The sequence below is a fragment of the Mus caroli genome, chromosome 15 (genome assembly GCF_900094665.2).
Source record: "Mus caroli chromosome 15, CAROLI_EIJ_v1.1, whole genome shotgun sequence".
Classification (NCBI taxonomy): domain Eukaryota; kingdom Metazoa; phylum Chordata; class Mammalia; order Rodentia; family Muridae; genus Mus; species Mus caroli.
Genome location: NC_034584.1, coordinates 74992639 through 75005016, shown reverse-complemented (window position 1 = coordinate 75005016; position 12378 = coordinate 74992639). Strand labels below are relative to the sequence as shown.

Here is a 12378-nt window from a genome sequence, read left to right as displayed (position 1 = left end):
AAACCCTGTCTCAAAAACCAAAAAAAAAAAAAAAAAAAAAAAAAAACAGAGCTGTCAAAATAGCACAAAAGGTGCACAGAAAATGTAGCCTCATCATTTAGTCATATGCTACTACTAGCACTCATTTCTACCATGATGAGCACAACAATCCCATAAGGCATTTAAGCCTCCAAGTTATCACTCACCTACTGTTGATCTAGAGAGGTAAGGTGGTGAATAAGACAAAGGCCCTACTTTCCAAGAGCTTACACTAAAAGCTGGTATCACAAAGACGCATTTGTGGCTCAGGTCCTAGTCTGTCAGATTCCAGAGCCTGCACTTTATCTTTCAACCATATCACTTCTCACTGGAGGGGGATGGGGCATGATTCTCCCTGAAAGTACAGAGCCACACATGCAGGCTAATACAATTGCTAGAGCAAGGAATTATTTCTCTCTGTTAGTGGTCCAGCGCCTTTCCCCAATTCCCAAGACTAAAGACTATGATGTAAGCATTTAACATACAATACCAACAATTTCCGACTTCTTTCCCTAAAGTCTCAGGGTAAAACTTACAGAGGGTGGGATACACAGTAGATATCCATGATATTCATGAATACTCAATGAAGTTCATGAAGGTGAAAGCTTAGTATTACACTAAGAAGTAAATAAAAGACAGGGGTAGAGTCTGAACCTCGACTTTGAAACAAATTTATGTATCCCTGGATGACCTTGAACCATCTATATAGCTGAGGATGACTCTGAACGCCTGATCCCCTGCCTCCACTGGGATTACAGGCAGATACCACCATATCTGTAGCACCATATATGATGCTAAAGATCAAATACATGATCTTCATTCATGCTTAGACAACCAACCTACAAACTAAGCTACATCCCCAGGCCCGGAATCTGCTTTTTAAGGACAAATATAGGAAGAAAATAAGCCTGGTGTGGTGGTGCACACCTTTGATCCCAGCACTGGGGAGGCAAAGGCAGGCAAAGCTCTGTGAGTTCCAGGCCGGCCTGATCTACAGATCAAGTTTCAGGGCAGCCAGTGCTATATAAAAGAGAGACCTTGTCTCCAAAAAAAGGAAAATGGAAAGCTTACCCTGAGAATATAACTCAATGGTAGAGCTTGCCTACCATATGAGAGTCCCTAGGTTTGACTCCAAGCACTACATTAAAAGGAAAGAGTGGAAACAAGAATGAGGAAAAACATAAATATACTTGCTTTTGTTGTTTTGCAGAGCTGGTATTGAACACAGAGCCTTGTACATAGAAGGAAATCAAGCCACATCTCCAATACTTTGAATATATTTGTTGACAGGACAATACAAAACACTGTCAAAAGAGGACTGGTGGTACACATTTGTATCTCAGCACTTGGAAAGGAGAGGCAGGAAGATGCTGGGTTCTAGGCTTCTCAGCAAGCATTATGGGAGAGGGGGAGAAACTATGGGAGAGAGGGAAAAATGGGGTTTTAGAACTAGATAGAGTTGACTAGAAGATGGCTGTGTCACAGTTTTTCTATGAAAAATCACTTAACCTCTAAACCTTATTTACACATATGTAAAACAAAATAAACCTACAGTTGACTGCCACAGTTACAGTGTTTATTAGGGAACAGAGATTCAACAATATTACTGCAAATAGAAGCCACACTCCTGTGTCTAACTTCTCCCACCTAGCTGTCCTGTACGGATTTCCTGTCCGAGTTTGTGTTATATGCAATGACAAACAGGATCTTTATTTCTTCTGTGTACCACCCTTTGTGCTAGTCCCACTTCCTTATGACAGTCTGAGCCCATGAATGGCTGCTGTGGAAAATTACTGCTGTTACCCGCTGAGTAACAGGCAGAGTCTGGAGAACATGCTGATGAAACTGATGTTAAGTCACCAAATCTACAAGGTTTTGGGCTTCTGCCATATCTTCATTGAGAACAAAGAAGAAATAAGGAGAAAACACAAACAGAGAACATTTTGTCTGACTCTGAGCCAGCAGGATGCTCTTGCAGTCCCTCCAGGCACAGGCAGACAGCCCTGCAACAGCAGAGTTGTCCTCCGTCTCTTTCTCAGAACTTCCCTCACTTCCATGACATGCTACCCCAGTTCATCCGTCTGTCAATGTGACAAGTTCCCAAATTCACCAAGAAAGAGGGTGAATGCATTTTTATGTGGTGGCAACTACTTGCTCACAACCTTCTTCTTGCTAGGAACTAAACAAAAGGTTTACTTTTGTCAACCAGCACTCTACCCAAGCCACATCCAGGACTCCCCACGGTCTTATTAAATTAATGTTGATCTATGTATGGGTCATATACACCAGCCAAAACACCTCCCCTCTACCATAGACCACACATATCTGTGGTTAAAAAGGACAGGGAGTTGGATGTGTTGACAACATGCTTTAATCCCAACATCTACGAGTCAGAGAAGCAGGAAGATCACTGAAGGCCAGCCTAGTCTACACAGAAAGCTTCGGGCTAGCCAGGGGACAAACAACACCAGCAACAATCAGGGGTGGAGCCATAGCTCTACGCGGTTAAGAATGAATACTGCTCTAGCAGAGAAGTCAAATTTGGTTCTCAGAACCCTTAACAATCTCACCGCTGCTCTAACTCCTGGGGATCTAAAGCCATCTTCTGACCTTTGCAGGTCATGCACTCATGAACACACACACATTTAAAAAAATGGAATCTTAAAAGTTTAAAACCAATCAACCAATCAACCAAAAAACCAAGATGAGAAAATGATGAAGAAGCTACATTAAGGATTTGGGGACAGCTCAGTAGTGGAAGGAGCCCTGGGTTCCATATGTCATAACAGCAGCAGCAGCAGCAGCACACATAGGTCACGGGGAACAGAGTATGGGAATTAATGATGTATGATCATTAATGCTTGGAGTCAGAAGAGAGCTGGAGGCTAACAGAGGGTTAAGGGGGAAAAGAACAAGGAACTGTGTGTGCCTGAAAACTCAGTCACCAGCACAGTCAGAAAAGCTACAAAGAAAAAAGATGAAACTGAAAAGTAGTCCGGTTGAAGATGTGAATTTGGAGGCTTGAGAGCGCACACCTTCAGTTCGGCACTTGGAAAGCAGAAGCAGGCAGAGCTCCGAGTCTGAGGCCAGCCTGGGCTACAAACATGAATTTACCTAGAAAGATTTCTTTTAAGGAACCAGACAGACAGACAGACAATACCCACCCCCCAGTCATCTCTAAATGTTCCACAAAAACCACCACCAACACCAACAAAAACCTAAACAAAAAGAAAAACAAACCCACCATAGCCCATCATAAATTTCATATGCATCATGAGACGGGAAGACACGACACAATCTGTCACTGACCAGGAAACTTTAAAGCATCTGTATTTCCTATTACTGCCCTATGAAAGCAGTCGGGACCCACACCTAAATCTCAGGGTAATTTCAGGACCTCTAACCGGAAGCACACGAGGCGACCCCTGCCCACACGTCCGCCTCAGTTTCCCCGCTGCTAACACTCGGCCTAGGCACTGAACCCGAGTCTTCCAGGGGCACAGCTAAGTCGGTTCCGAGGGAGAGTTGCCACCTGCCGAGACGCCCGCCGCTGCGTCAGGCGCAGTTCCTCCCGGTCGCCGGGAGCCGCCGGAGGGGGTGGGTCTGTCACTGTCACGCGCGTCCCGGGTCGCCGTGGGAGCAGCCACGCCGCGGCGGCTCGCCGCCCCCACCTGAGGCGGCGCCTTCCCCGCCGCCTTCCCCTCAGCCCGTACCCCGCGGCCTCCACCCAAGAAGCAGGTGAGCGTCCGCCTCGCCCGCCCGGAGACTCGGAGACTCGCGCCCCGCTCACCTGTCTCGCGGCCACCTCAGCACCTCGGCAGGTCAGGCTGGCAGCTGCCTCCTAGTCGGCGCACTGCTGCCCTTCTGCGCACGCGCGAGCCGCAGAGCCGGCGGCCGTGGGGCATGCTGGGGGCTGTAGTTCTGCGGGAAGACTGGCCCACCCCAGGTTCCAGGCGTCCTTTGGAGGTACCCCAGGCACCCGGTCCGTGATGCAAGCAACTCGTGGTTGCTTGGGAGCAGTCAGGATGGAGTCAATGCACAAGTCTTCTCTTTCAGGATCACAGAGCTGGCTTCTAGACCAGATTAATCTAGTTTTCCATCAGTCACAGGCCCTGGGGAAAGCAGTAATTGATTGAGGTCATGACTAAGAAGGAAGCGGTGTGTGGAACCTGAGTACCTGCTTTTGAGTCACTCGTAACATTTTGCGCATCCATAAAAACCCGGAACTTACGGTTTCTGTGAGAACTCAATGTGTATGGAAAACATTTAAACACAGCACCAAAGAACAATCCAGAAAGATGGCAGCTGACGCTGTCACTGCTGGCAAAGGAATCTAATCTGAAACCCCCCTTCCCTCATTTCAGAAGGGCTATCAACAGCGTTAAAGGGACATCTCAGCCAAATCTGAAAAGACACTGACTACGACCAACACCGGTTTGAACTGTTGGTTCGTACTTGTGCCCAGGTCAATAAAGCAAAGTCTACAAACCACAAGGTGGACTCAGTCAAGACCTGGCCGTACAATAAACAGCTTACAAAGCACATTAGCGGGTTTTTCACATCACCCAAGCACAGGAATGGGCTAAACACAGAATGGATGTTATCATTCTCATTTGTTTCAAAAATTCCTTCCCTGAGAGACTTAAATATTTACTAGATTCTTATAAGGTGCCAATGACGAATCGAAGTACGACGATCTCAGCAAAGTTCAACCAGGAGAGCCGATGAGTCTCTTAGGCTTACTTACAGAGCATAGATGATAGATTGCATACAGGAGCATGGGTAACATGCAGCCATACTGCCGTCTTCACCCAAAATGGAATATGGCTTCCCCACAGCTCAGGACATGGAGCCCCTGAAGCATATATGACCCAGCACATCCAGAGATTTTTGAGGTCATGTGCAATTAGGGTAGAACTGCCTCCAATGGCTGTGAGGAGCAGCTGTAATCTCAAGTCTGGGGTGGGGAGGGGCGGACAGTTGCCCTCTTCAGTCCCTCCTTCTATGAGGGAACGCCAACAGTCCAGAAAGCCCCACCGTGGTGACTGCTAGCAAACAGGCACGGTTGACTTTCTGACGGAAGTGTTTAGAGAAGGACCCCGATGGAAATAGCAGGAGCTAGTAAGTGGTAACATGGAATCTGTGTTGATTACCTAAGAAGTCTGTTTGTCTTTTCAGTCACAGCACCCTTTTAATTTGTGTGACTCATCCCCAACATACACATTAAAAATTGAAAGATGCATGTGTTTTATTGTATGTGTATTATTAGTGCTTTGCCCACATGAGTATGCATGTACCATGGTGCCTGGTGCTTGAGGAGGCTAGAACTGGAGTTTCAGATGGTCCTGAGTCACCACGTGGAAGCTGGGATTGAACTCAGGTCCTCTGTTAAAGCAACAAGTGCTCTTAATCACTAAATCACTGAGCCAACTCTAGCCCCTCAGTTTTTGCGTGTGGTTTTTGTTTTTTTTTTTTATTTTTGTTTGTTTTTTGTTTTTGTTGTTGTTGTTGTTTGTTTTTTTTTGTTGTTGTTGTTGTTTTGAGACAGGGTTTCTCTGTGTAGCCCTGGCTGTCCTGGAACTCACTTTGTAGCCCAGGCTGGCCTCGAACTCAGAAATCCACCTGCCTCTAACTCCCAAGTGCTGGGACTAATGGTGTGCACCACCACTGCCCGGCTCAGTTTCCATGTTTTAACATGGTTTCTTCACATACCTTTTGCTGACCTGGAGTTCCCTGTGTAGAGCAGGATGGCCTCAAACTCCTAGAGATCGTTTGCCTTTGCCTTCTAAGTTGCTGAGGTTAAAGGGGTGTGCCATCAAGTCTGCCTTATGAAACATTTCTCATTTCAAAATGCTACGTAAGAACTGTGCAAATATGTTTAGGCTACATGAGAGGCTGTCAGTCAGGAAGAGGAGAAAGAAAACAAGCACACTAAAACCGGTTTAATGCCCCTAGGACAGTCAGTGCCCAGGCAAGGCTCCTTTCAGTTTTAGCAGTGTCAAATACACATAAGACGGGACCTTGTGTATTGACATAATTCAGCCAAGCTGCACATGTGTGTGAGAAAACTGGCACCTGCCTCATGATGCAGAGTAAGTAGGAGAAGCCTCACCAGCTAAAACCAAAGACTGCCATAGAGTTCTTTGAATCAAAAAATGTGCCATTTCAAGAGCCGACAGAAGCTGGGCATGGTGGTTTAGCCTTTAATCCCAGCACTCAGGAGCAGAGGCAGGCAGAGCTCTGAAGCCGGCTTGGTCAATAGAGTGAGTTCCAGGACAGCCAGAGCTAAGTAGTAAAACCCTGTCTCAAAACAACAACAACAAAGTAAATATGTATTTCTCCTAGGCTGTCACAAAAGAAATGAAGCTGTTTGTATTGAGACAGAGCTTCAGTGTGCAGCCCAGGCAGTTGTGGAATTTACTATCTTCCTGCCTCAGCACTCATGAGTGCTGTGATCACAAGCCAGAAAAGAATGTAGTGTGTGTGTGTGTGCATGTGTGTGTGTGTGTGTCTCCAGGTCTCATGTAACCCAGGCTGACCTCAAACTTTCTTTCTTTCTTTTTTTTTAAGATTTATTTATTTTATGTATATGAGTACCCTGTAGCTGTACAGATGGTTGTGAGCCATCATATGGTTGCTGGGAATTGAACTCAGGATCTCTGCTCATTCCAGCCCAAAGATTTACTTATTATTATAAGTACACTGTCGCTGTCTTTAGACACACCAGAAGAGTGCATCAGATCCTGTTACAGATGGTTGTGAGCCACCATGTGGTTGCTGGGATTTGAACTAAGGACCTCTGGAAGAGCAGTCAGTGTTCTTACCTGCTGAGCCATCTCTGCAGCCCTGAAATGAACATTTTTAAATGAAAAAAAAAAAAAAAAGGTCTATTATTCTCTTTTTATCCTTGGGGGAAAACCAAGCAACTCATTTACCTAATGAACTATGGGTTAAAATCTTACCTGAACCTTGTCTGGACTTTACATTAAATTTCAGACATATTTACCTATAATCTTATAAACAGCACTATCCTAATTAGAACATTTTACAGACAGCTGCCTTATTAAAGTTTAAAAGCATGGAAGAGGTATTACACTCAGAAGTTCAAAAGACTTTTCCCAGTGCCCTCAAGCCATGGCAGTGAAGGGTGAGCATGAGGAGAGGAGGGGGGAGGGGACATCAAGTGGCAGCCTTATGAGGCATCTCTTCCTCCAAACCCACGATTCATCTTACTGTTGGATATGATCCATGTATTTTTCAGGGATTCTCTTGTGAAGATTAAGAATGAGGGGGGCTCTGAAGTAGGTCTTAAATTCTTCTATAACCTTTGTCCTAGTTGTCACACTCAGGTGGTCTCCTGGGATGGCTTTAGCTCAGCTTCTTGAGGTAGGACTTTTCTTTTCCATTTATGCATTAATAATTCTATTTATTTCAGGGTCTAGAGAGGTGGCTCAGAGGTTAGGGGCACTGACTACTCCTCCAGAGGACCCAGGGTTCAATTCCCACAGCTGTCTGTATCTCCCTCAAAGGAGTATCTGACACCCTCAAAGAGATGTGTATGATAGCAAAACACCAATGCACATAAAATAAATAAATTATATACTAAAAAAGTTATATTTATTTCAGTCTGTGTTGTGGGGGGGGGGGGGACACATGCCATGACGTGCCTGGAGAGGTCAGAGGACAATGTGCTCGAGTCCTGTCTTCTTCCACCATGTAGAGTCAAAAAAATCAAACTCACGGGCTGGGTGTGGTGGTGCACGCCTTTAATCCAAGCACTCAGGAGGCAGAGGCAGGCGGATTTCTGAGTTCGAGGCCAGCCTGGTCTTCAAAGTAAGTTCCAGGACAGCCAGGGCTATTACAGAGAAACCCTGTCTCGAAAAAACAAAAACAAAAAAAAAAAAATCAAATGCACGTTGATCTTGGCAACAAGCCCCTCTGTCCACAGAGCCCTCTCAACAGCCTCTCGTGTTTTGGGAAGGAATCACATGTATCCCAGACAGGCTTTGAGCTTTTATAGGTGAGACTATATACCTAATCCCTAGGTAGAGGTGAGACTTTCCACGATTGCAAATCACCACCCACTCACCATGAAACTCTTTCTTTCAGACAACTGGCCTATCAGCTTTTAGTTCTAGCACTCGACACTTACACTAGAGAGGTAGGGGCAGGTGGATCTCTGTGAGTTTGAGGCCAGACTGGTCTACACAGAGAGTTCAGACAGCCAAAGCCACAGAGTGAGACCGTTTAAAATTTTTAAAAGTTGGCTTATCAGAGTTTCTCTGTGCGTATAGCACTTACAAAGTAATTTGTCACACCAGATTCCCAGTGGAGAAACAAAATTCTAATTGCCGTCGTCTCTAGTTAGAACTAGCTGAACTTACAAGATAAAATGTCCATCCACTGGGCTACATCTGCAGTGAAGGACATACCTTGTAAGTTATGTATGTGAATTGCAGTATCTTAAAATACATGCCACAGTGACTGCTGCAAAATGCTGTTCTCCAAGCTCACAGCCATTACCATCTTAATCAGGGCAGACATGAATCAGCTGGGTTAAAGTCATGTACTATCATAGCCAGTTCCCTAATTTTTTTAAATTATATTTTACCCATTTTGTGCCATGATATGTATGTATTTGTATGTATTTGTGCCAGGGCATGCACATACATGGAGGTCCAAGCCTTTCTTTATGAAGATCCTGGGGATCAGACTTAGGTTGTCAGGCTTGGTAACAAGTCCCTTCACCATTGAGCTATCTCACATGTCCCCCACTCCCACCACACGCCCCCCTTTGAGACTAAGTCCCTTGTAACTCAGGCTGGGTGTTAGGACTACATGGGTCCCACCAGGCCCAATGTATGCTGTATTTGGGGATCAAACCAGGACTTCTGGCATACTAGACAAGCACTCTGTCAACTAAGCTACATTCTGTCTTCTTTGGTTTTTTGCTAGGTTACCCAGGCTGGCTTTGAATGTGCCTTGTAGCCCGAGCAGGCTTGAATAGCCAGATTACAGGGCTTCCTTCAGAATCTTTTAGAGGAAGCCCTGGTAACGTGCACAAGGGAGCTGGGGCAGGATCAGTTGAGCATAAAACTGGGAGACTTGCCTTGCCTGGGCAACAGTGAAACCTTCAAGAGGGAGATGGAGTTGGGGGAGTGGGGTAAAAGGATGCAGATATGGTGTTCAATAGGTTTACAAAATGCATCTTTTCTGGGCTGGGGAGATGGCTCTTTTGGCAGGGTGCTTGACACACAAACACATGGACCTGAGGTTCAAACCCCCAAACCTACATAAAAAGACAGGCAAGGTGGCTGTAATCTAGCGCTAGGGAGAAGGGACCAGGTGGAGGACCTTGGGCTTCTAGGCACTTACTCTAACCCAATCAGTGAACTCCAGGTTTAAACAGACTGTCTCAGTAAGCTGGAAAGCTGTCGAGACAGCCCAGTAGGCAAAGTACTTGCTATGCTGATAGGGACAGAGAGTCCTTGAGCTCAGAGATATGCACTAGAGAAAGCAGGAATGTTACACAGAGCTGTCTCTTCGGAAGAAAGATGTATAGCCTGTTGTGATGGTTTGTATATGCTTGGCTTAGGGAGTGGAACTATTAGACGGTGTGGTCCTGTTGGGGTAGGTGTCACTGTGGGTGTGGGCTTTAAGATCCTCATTTTAGCTGCCTGGAAGCCAATATTCTGCTAGCAGCCTTCAGATGGAAGATGTCGAACTCTCAGTTCCTCCTGCACAATACCTGCCTGGATGCTGCCACGCTCCCACTTTGATAATAATGGACTCAACTGCTGAACCTGTAAGCCAGCTCCAATTACATGTTGTCCTTATGAGTTGCCTTGGTCATGGTGTCTGTTCACAGCAGAAAACCCTAGGACACCTGTTTTCTGCCCAGAAGACTGGGGATGGAAGTGACTAGTAGGATGCACAATGGTATGGCCAGGTCACACCTGGCTCCCCCAGACTTGATGTTTATCTCAGTCATCCTCCCCAGACCCTTTGCTTATCACTGTTCCTCAGTCAATCTATAGAACCCTCTATATGGGAGAAGTCACGTGCACTTTACAAACAGGACCAGAGATGTTTTATAGCCTGATGGCCTTTGTACTATTTGTATGATTGAGACACCAGGTCCTTGCCCAGACCCTTAAGATTTCATATGTATGTACTTTACAAAGAGCTTTGGTGTAGTTATGCCTTAAACATTATTGTGTACATGGGACTGAATTATCACCAAGAAACTTTTTCTAAATTGCGCTCTTCTTAAATATGCCTAAGTTAACTGCCTGGTGTCAGATGCGAGAAGCCTGAACCAACACCAGTTACTGAGTCATGCTACACTGGACTTGTTCTTGACTCATGGGGATCAACACTGTTGGCCATGGTGTTTGCAGAGACCCCCATACTATGCAAGTACAAAGATCTGCAGTTTGACCCTCAGCAACCACAAAAGAGCCAGGCACAGAAGTGGGAACTTGGGAATGCCAGGACCACAGGAAGATAAGAGACAGGAGATCCTGGAGACCTACTAGAGAGTCTACTAAGTGTAAAGGACAGGTGTTGGGCTCAATGAGACTGTCTCAAAACCAAGGTGGGCAAGGGATGAGGATGCCCAATGTGAAGCCCTTAATCCCAGCACTTGGGAGGCAGAGGCAGGTGGATCTGAGTTCAAGGCCAGGTCTAGAGTGAGTTCCAGGACAGCCAGGGCCACACAGTGACCGTCTTGAAATACCAAAAAAATAAATAAATAAATAAATAAAATAAATAAAAGACACCCAGTGTCAATCACTGACATTTGACAGATGCTCTGCACCTCTGGCTTTGCTGCAGGAGGATTCCTTTACTGAAGGAGGGCCAAGTTCAGCATAGTACCACTGAGACAGATTTTTTTTTTTTTAACACTGATTATCTCAATCTGTACATTGTGTAGTCTGTGGGAATTATCTCCACAGCAATCCTCCTGCCTCAGCCTCCTTTGTGCTGGGGTATCAAGACAAGTTGAGATTCTGGATACCTAAGAGCACAGACTTCCTCCTTCAAACACTCCTGACAACGACATTGTCTTTAGCTCCTTCCTAGACAGAGGTTGGGGTTGTAGGTCACACTCAGTTTTTCTTCCTGGACCATGATATCAGTCTTCTACTAAACAGCACACCTGCCATCTCCACACCCTGGAGGCTGAGGTACCATTTCAAGGCCAGCATGGAGAAGTCCACATACACTAAGACCTCAAAAGATGCTGGGGTCTTAAAGTCAGAGGTTTCTCTTTGGACCCAATCAAGATTGAACAAATACTGAATGTGGCATATTATCAGGTGACCTTTCAGGACACTACTACCATGTTTCCTTGCTGCTACTGAGTTTAAGGTTTGTTTACATTTTTCCTTGCCAGATGAAATCTCAGTTGTTACCAAGTTGCTTAATTCTCCTAGTTCTTTTCAACTAAAAATCTGATCAACAAAATCTTCATGTCTGTTTTGTGGCAGAGTCTCTGGACTGCCCTGAAACTGCGTATGTTGGTCTGTGTACCAGACACTCATCTGCAGAGATCTACAGAGCTCTGGCCTTGCAGGAATGGCCAAAGAGTTGGGCTTTCTGAAGGGGAGGGGGGGACTAGGAGCGAAGGTTGGGGCCACCTAGTGTAAGTGACCAGGCTTGGGCAGCTTCTAGCGGTTAAAGCTTCAGGAGACGCTCTGGATGAGCTTTGGTGAAACAGTTCCTGAGCCTTTGTTCCTGTGGACAGGGTGGGGTGGGGTGGGGGGTCTAAAAGCAGATCCTTTCTATTGGCTTGGTCTGGGATGTTAGGGATGCCTCATCTGCATGTGGAGAGCTTCGGGGCCCCTACACGTCTGATTGTTTGGGGTCCTCGTGGTCACGTGACAGTGGTTGGGAGGTAAGACACTGTCCTCAGGTCTGAGGGTACAGGTGTTTCTGAGCCCACTCAACCTTACCAAGTTTCCTGGCAAGGTCCACTGCCCCACAGTGTAGAACAAACAGGTTGACCTGGCTCCTTCTGCCTCCTGAGTGCTGAGATTAAAAGTTGTGGGCTACCACAACAGCTTTGCTCACTTAAACCACTTCACTATTATTGGTGGAGGTCAGAGAACAAGTTTGTGGATTCCCCCCACCCCCAACAGGCCCTTACTAGTTGAGCCATCTTGCCAGCTCTTCAATTTCACACACACCAAAATACACAGCCCAAGGCAAGGGGAATGTCCCTCTTCCGGCTGGTCTTTTCATAACTCACCTTTCGACTAGCTTGTCCAAATAGCTACCTATCTACTTAACAAGGATAAGAGGCTGGGAGGTCCCATAATGCAATCGGTTTACCCAGTTAGCATTGTCCTGAGAAGA

General features: G+C 46.0%; 1 protein-coding gene across 4 annotated transcripts in view; it reads right to left on the bottom strand.

The window, feature by feature from the left end:
* Sgsm3 (small G protein signaling modulator 3) overlaps positions 1 to 3902 on the bottom strand; it is a 34334-nt gene extending 30432 nt beyond the window's left edge. For 2 of the 4 annotated variants that reach the window (XM_029469513.1, XM_029469515.1), the window contains exon 1: positions 3809 to 3882. The gene's annotated coding sequence lies outside the window, so the exon portion shown is untranslated. Of the gene's footprint in view, positions 1 to 3550; positions 3611 to 3808 lie in introns of those variants that run through there. The other 2 variants (XM_021183977.2, XM_029469514.1) reach the window with 2 other exon arrangements.
* Between the last annotated feature and the right edge of the window lie 8476 nt (positions 3903 to 12378).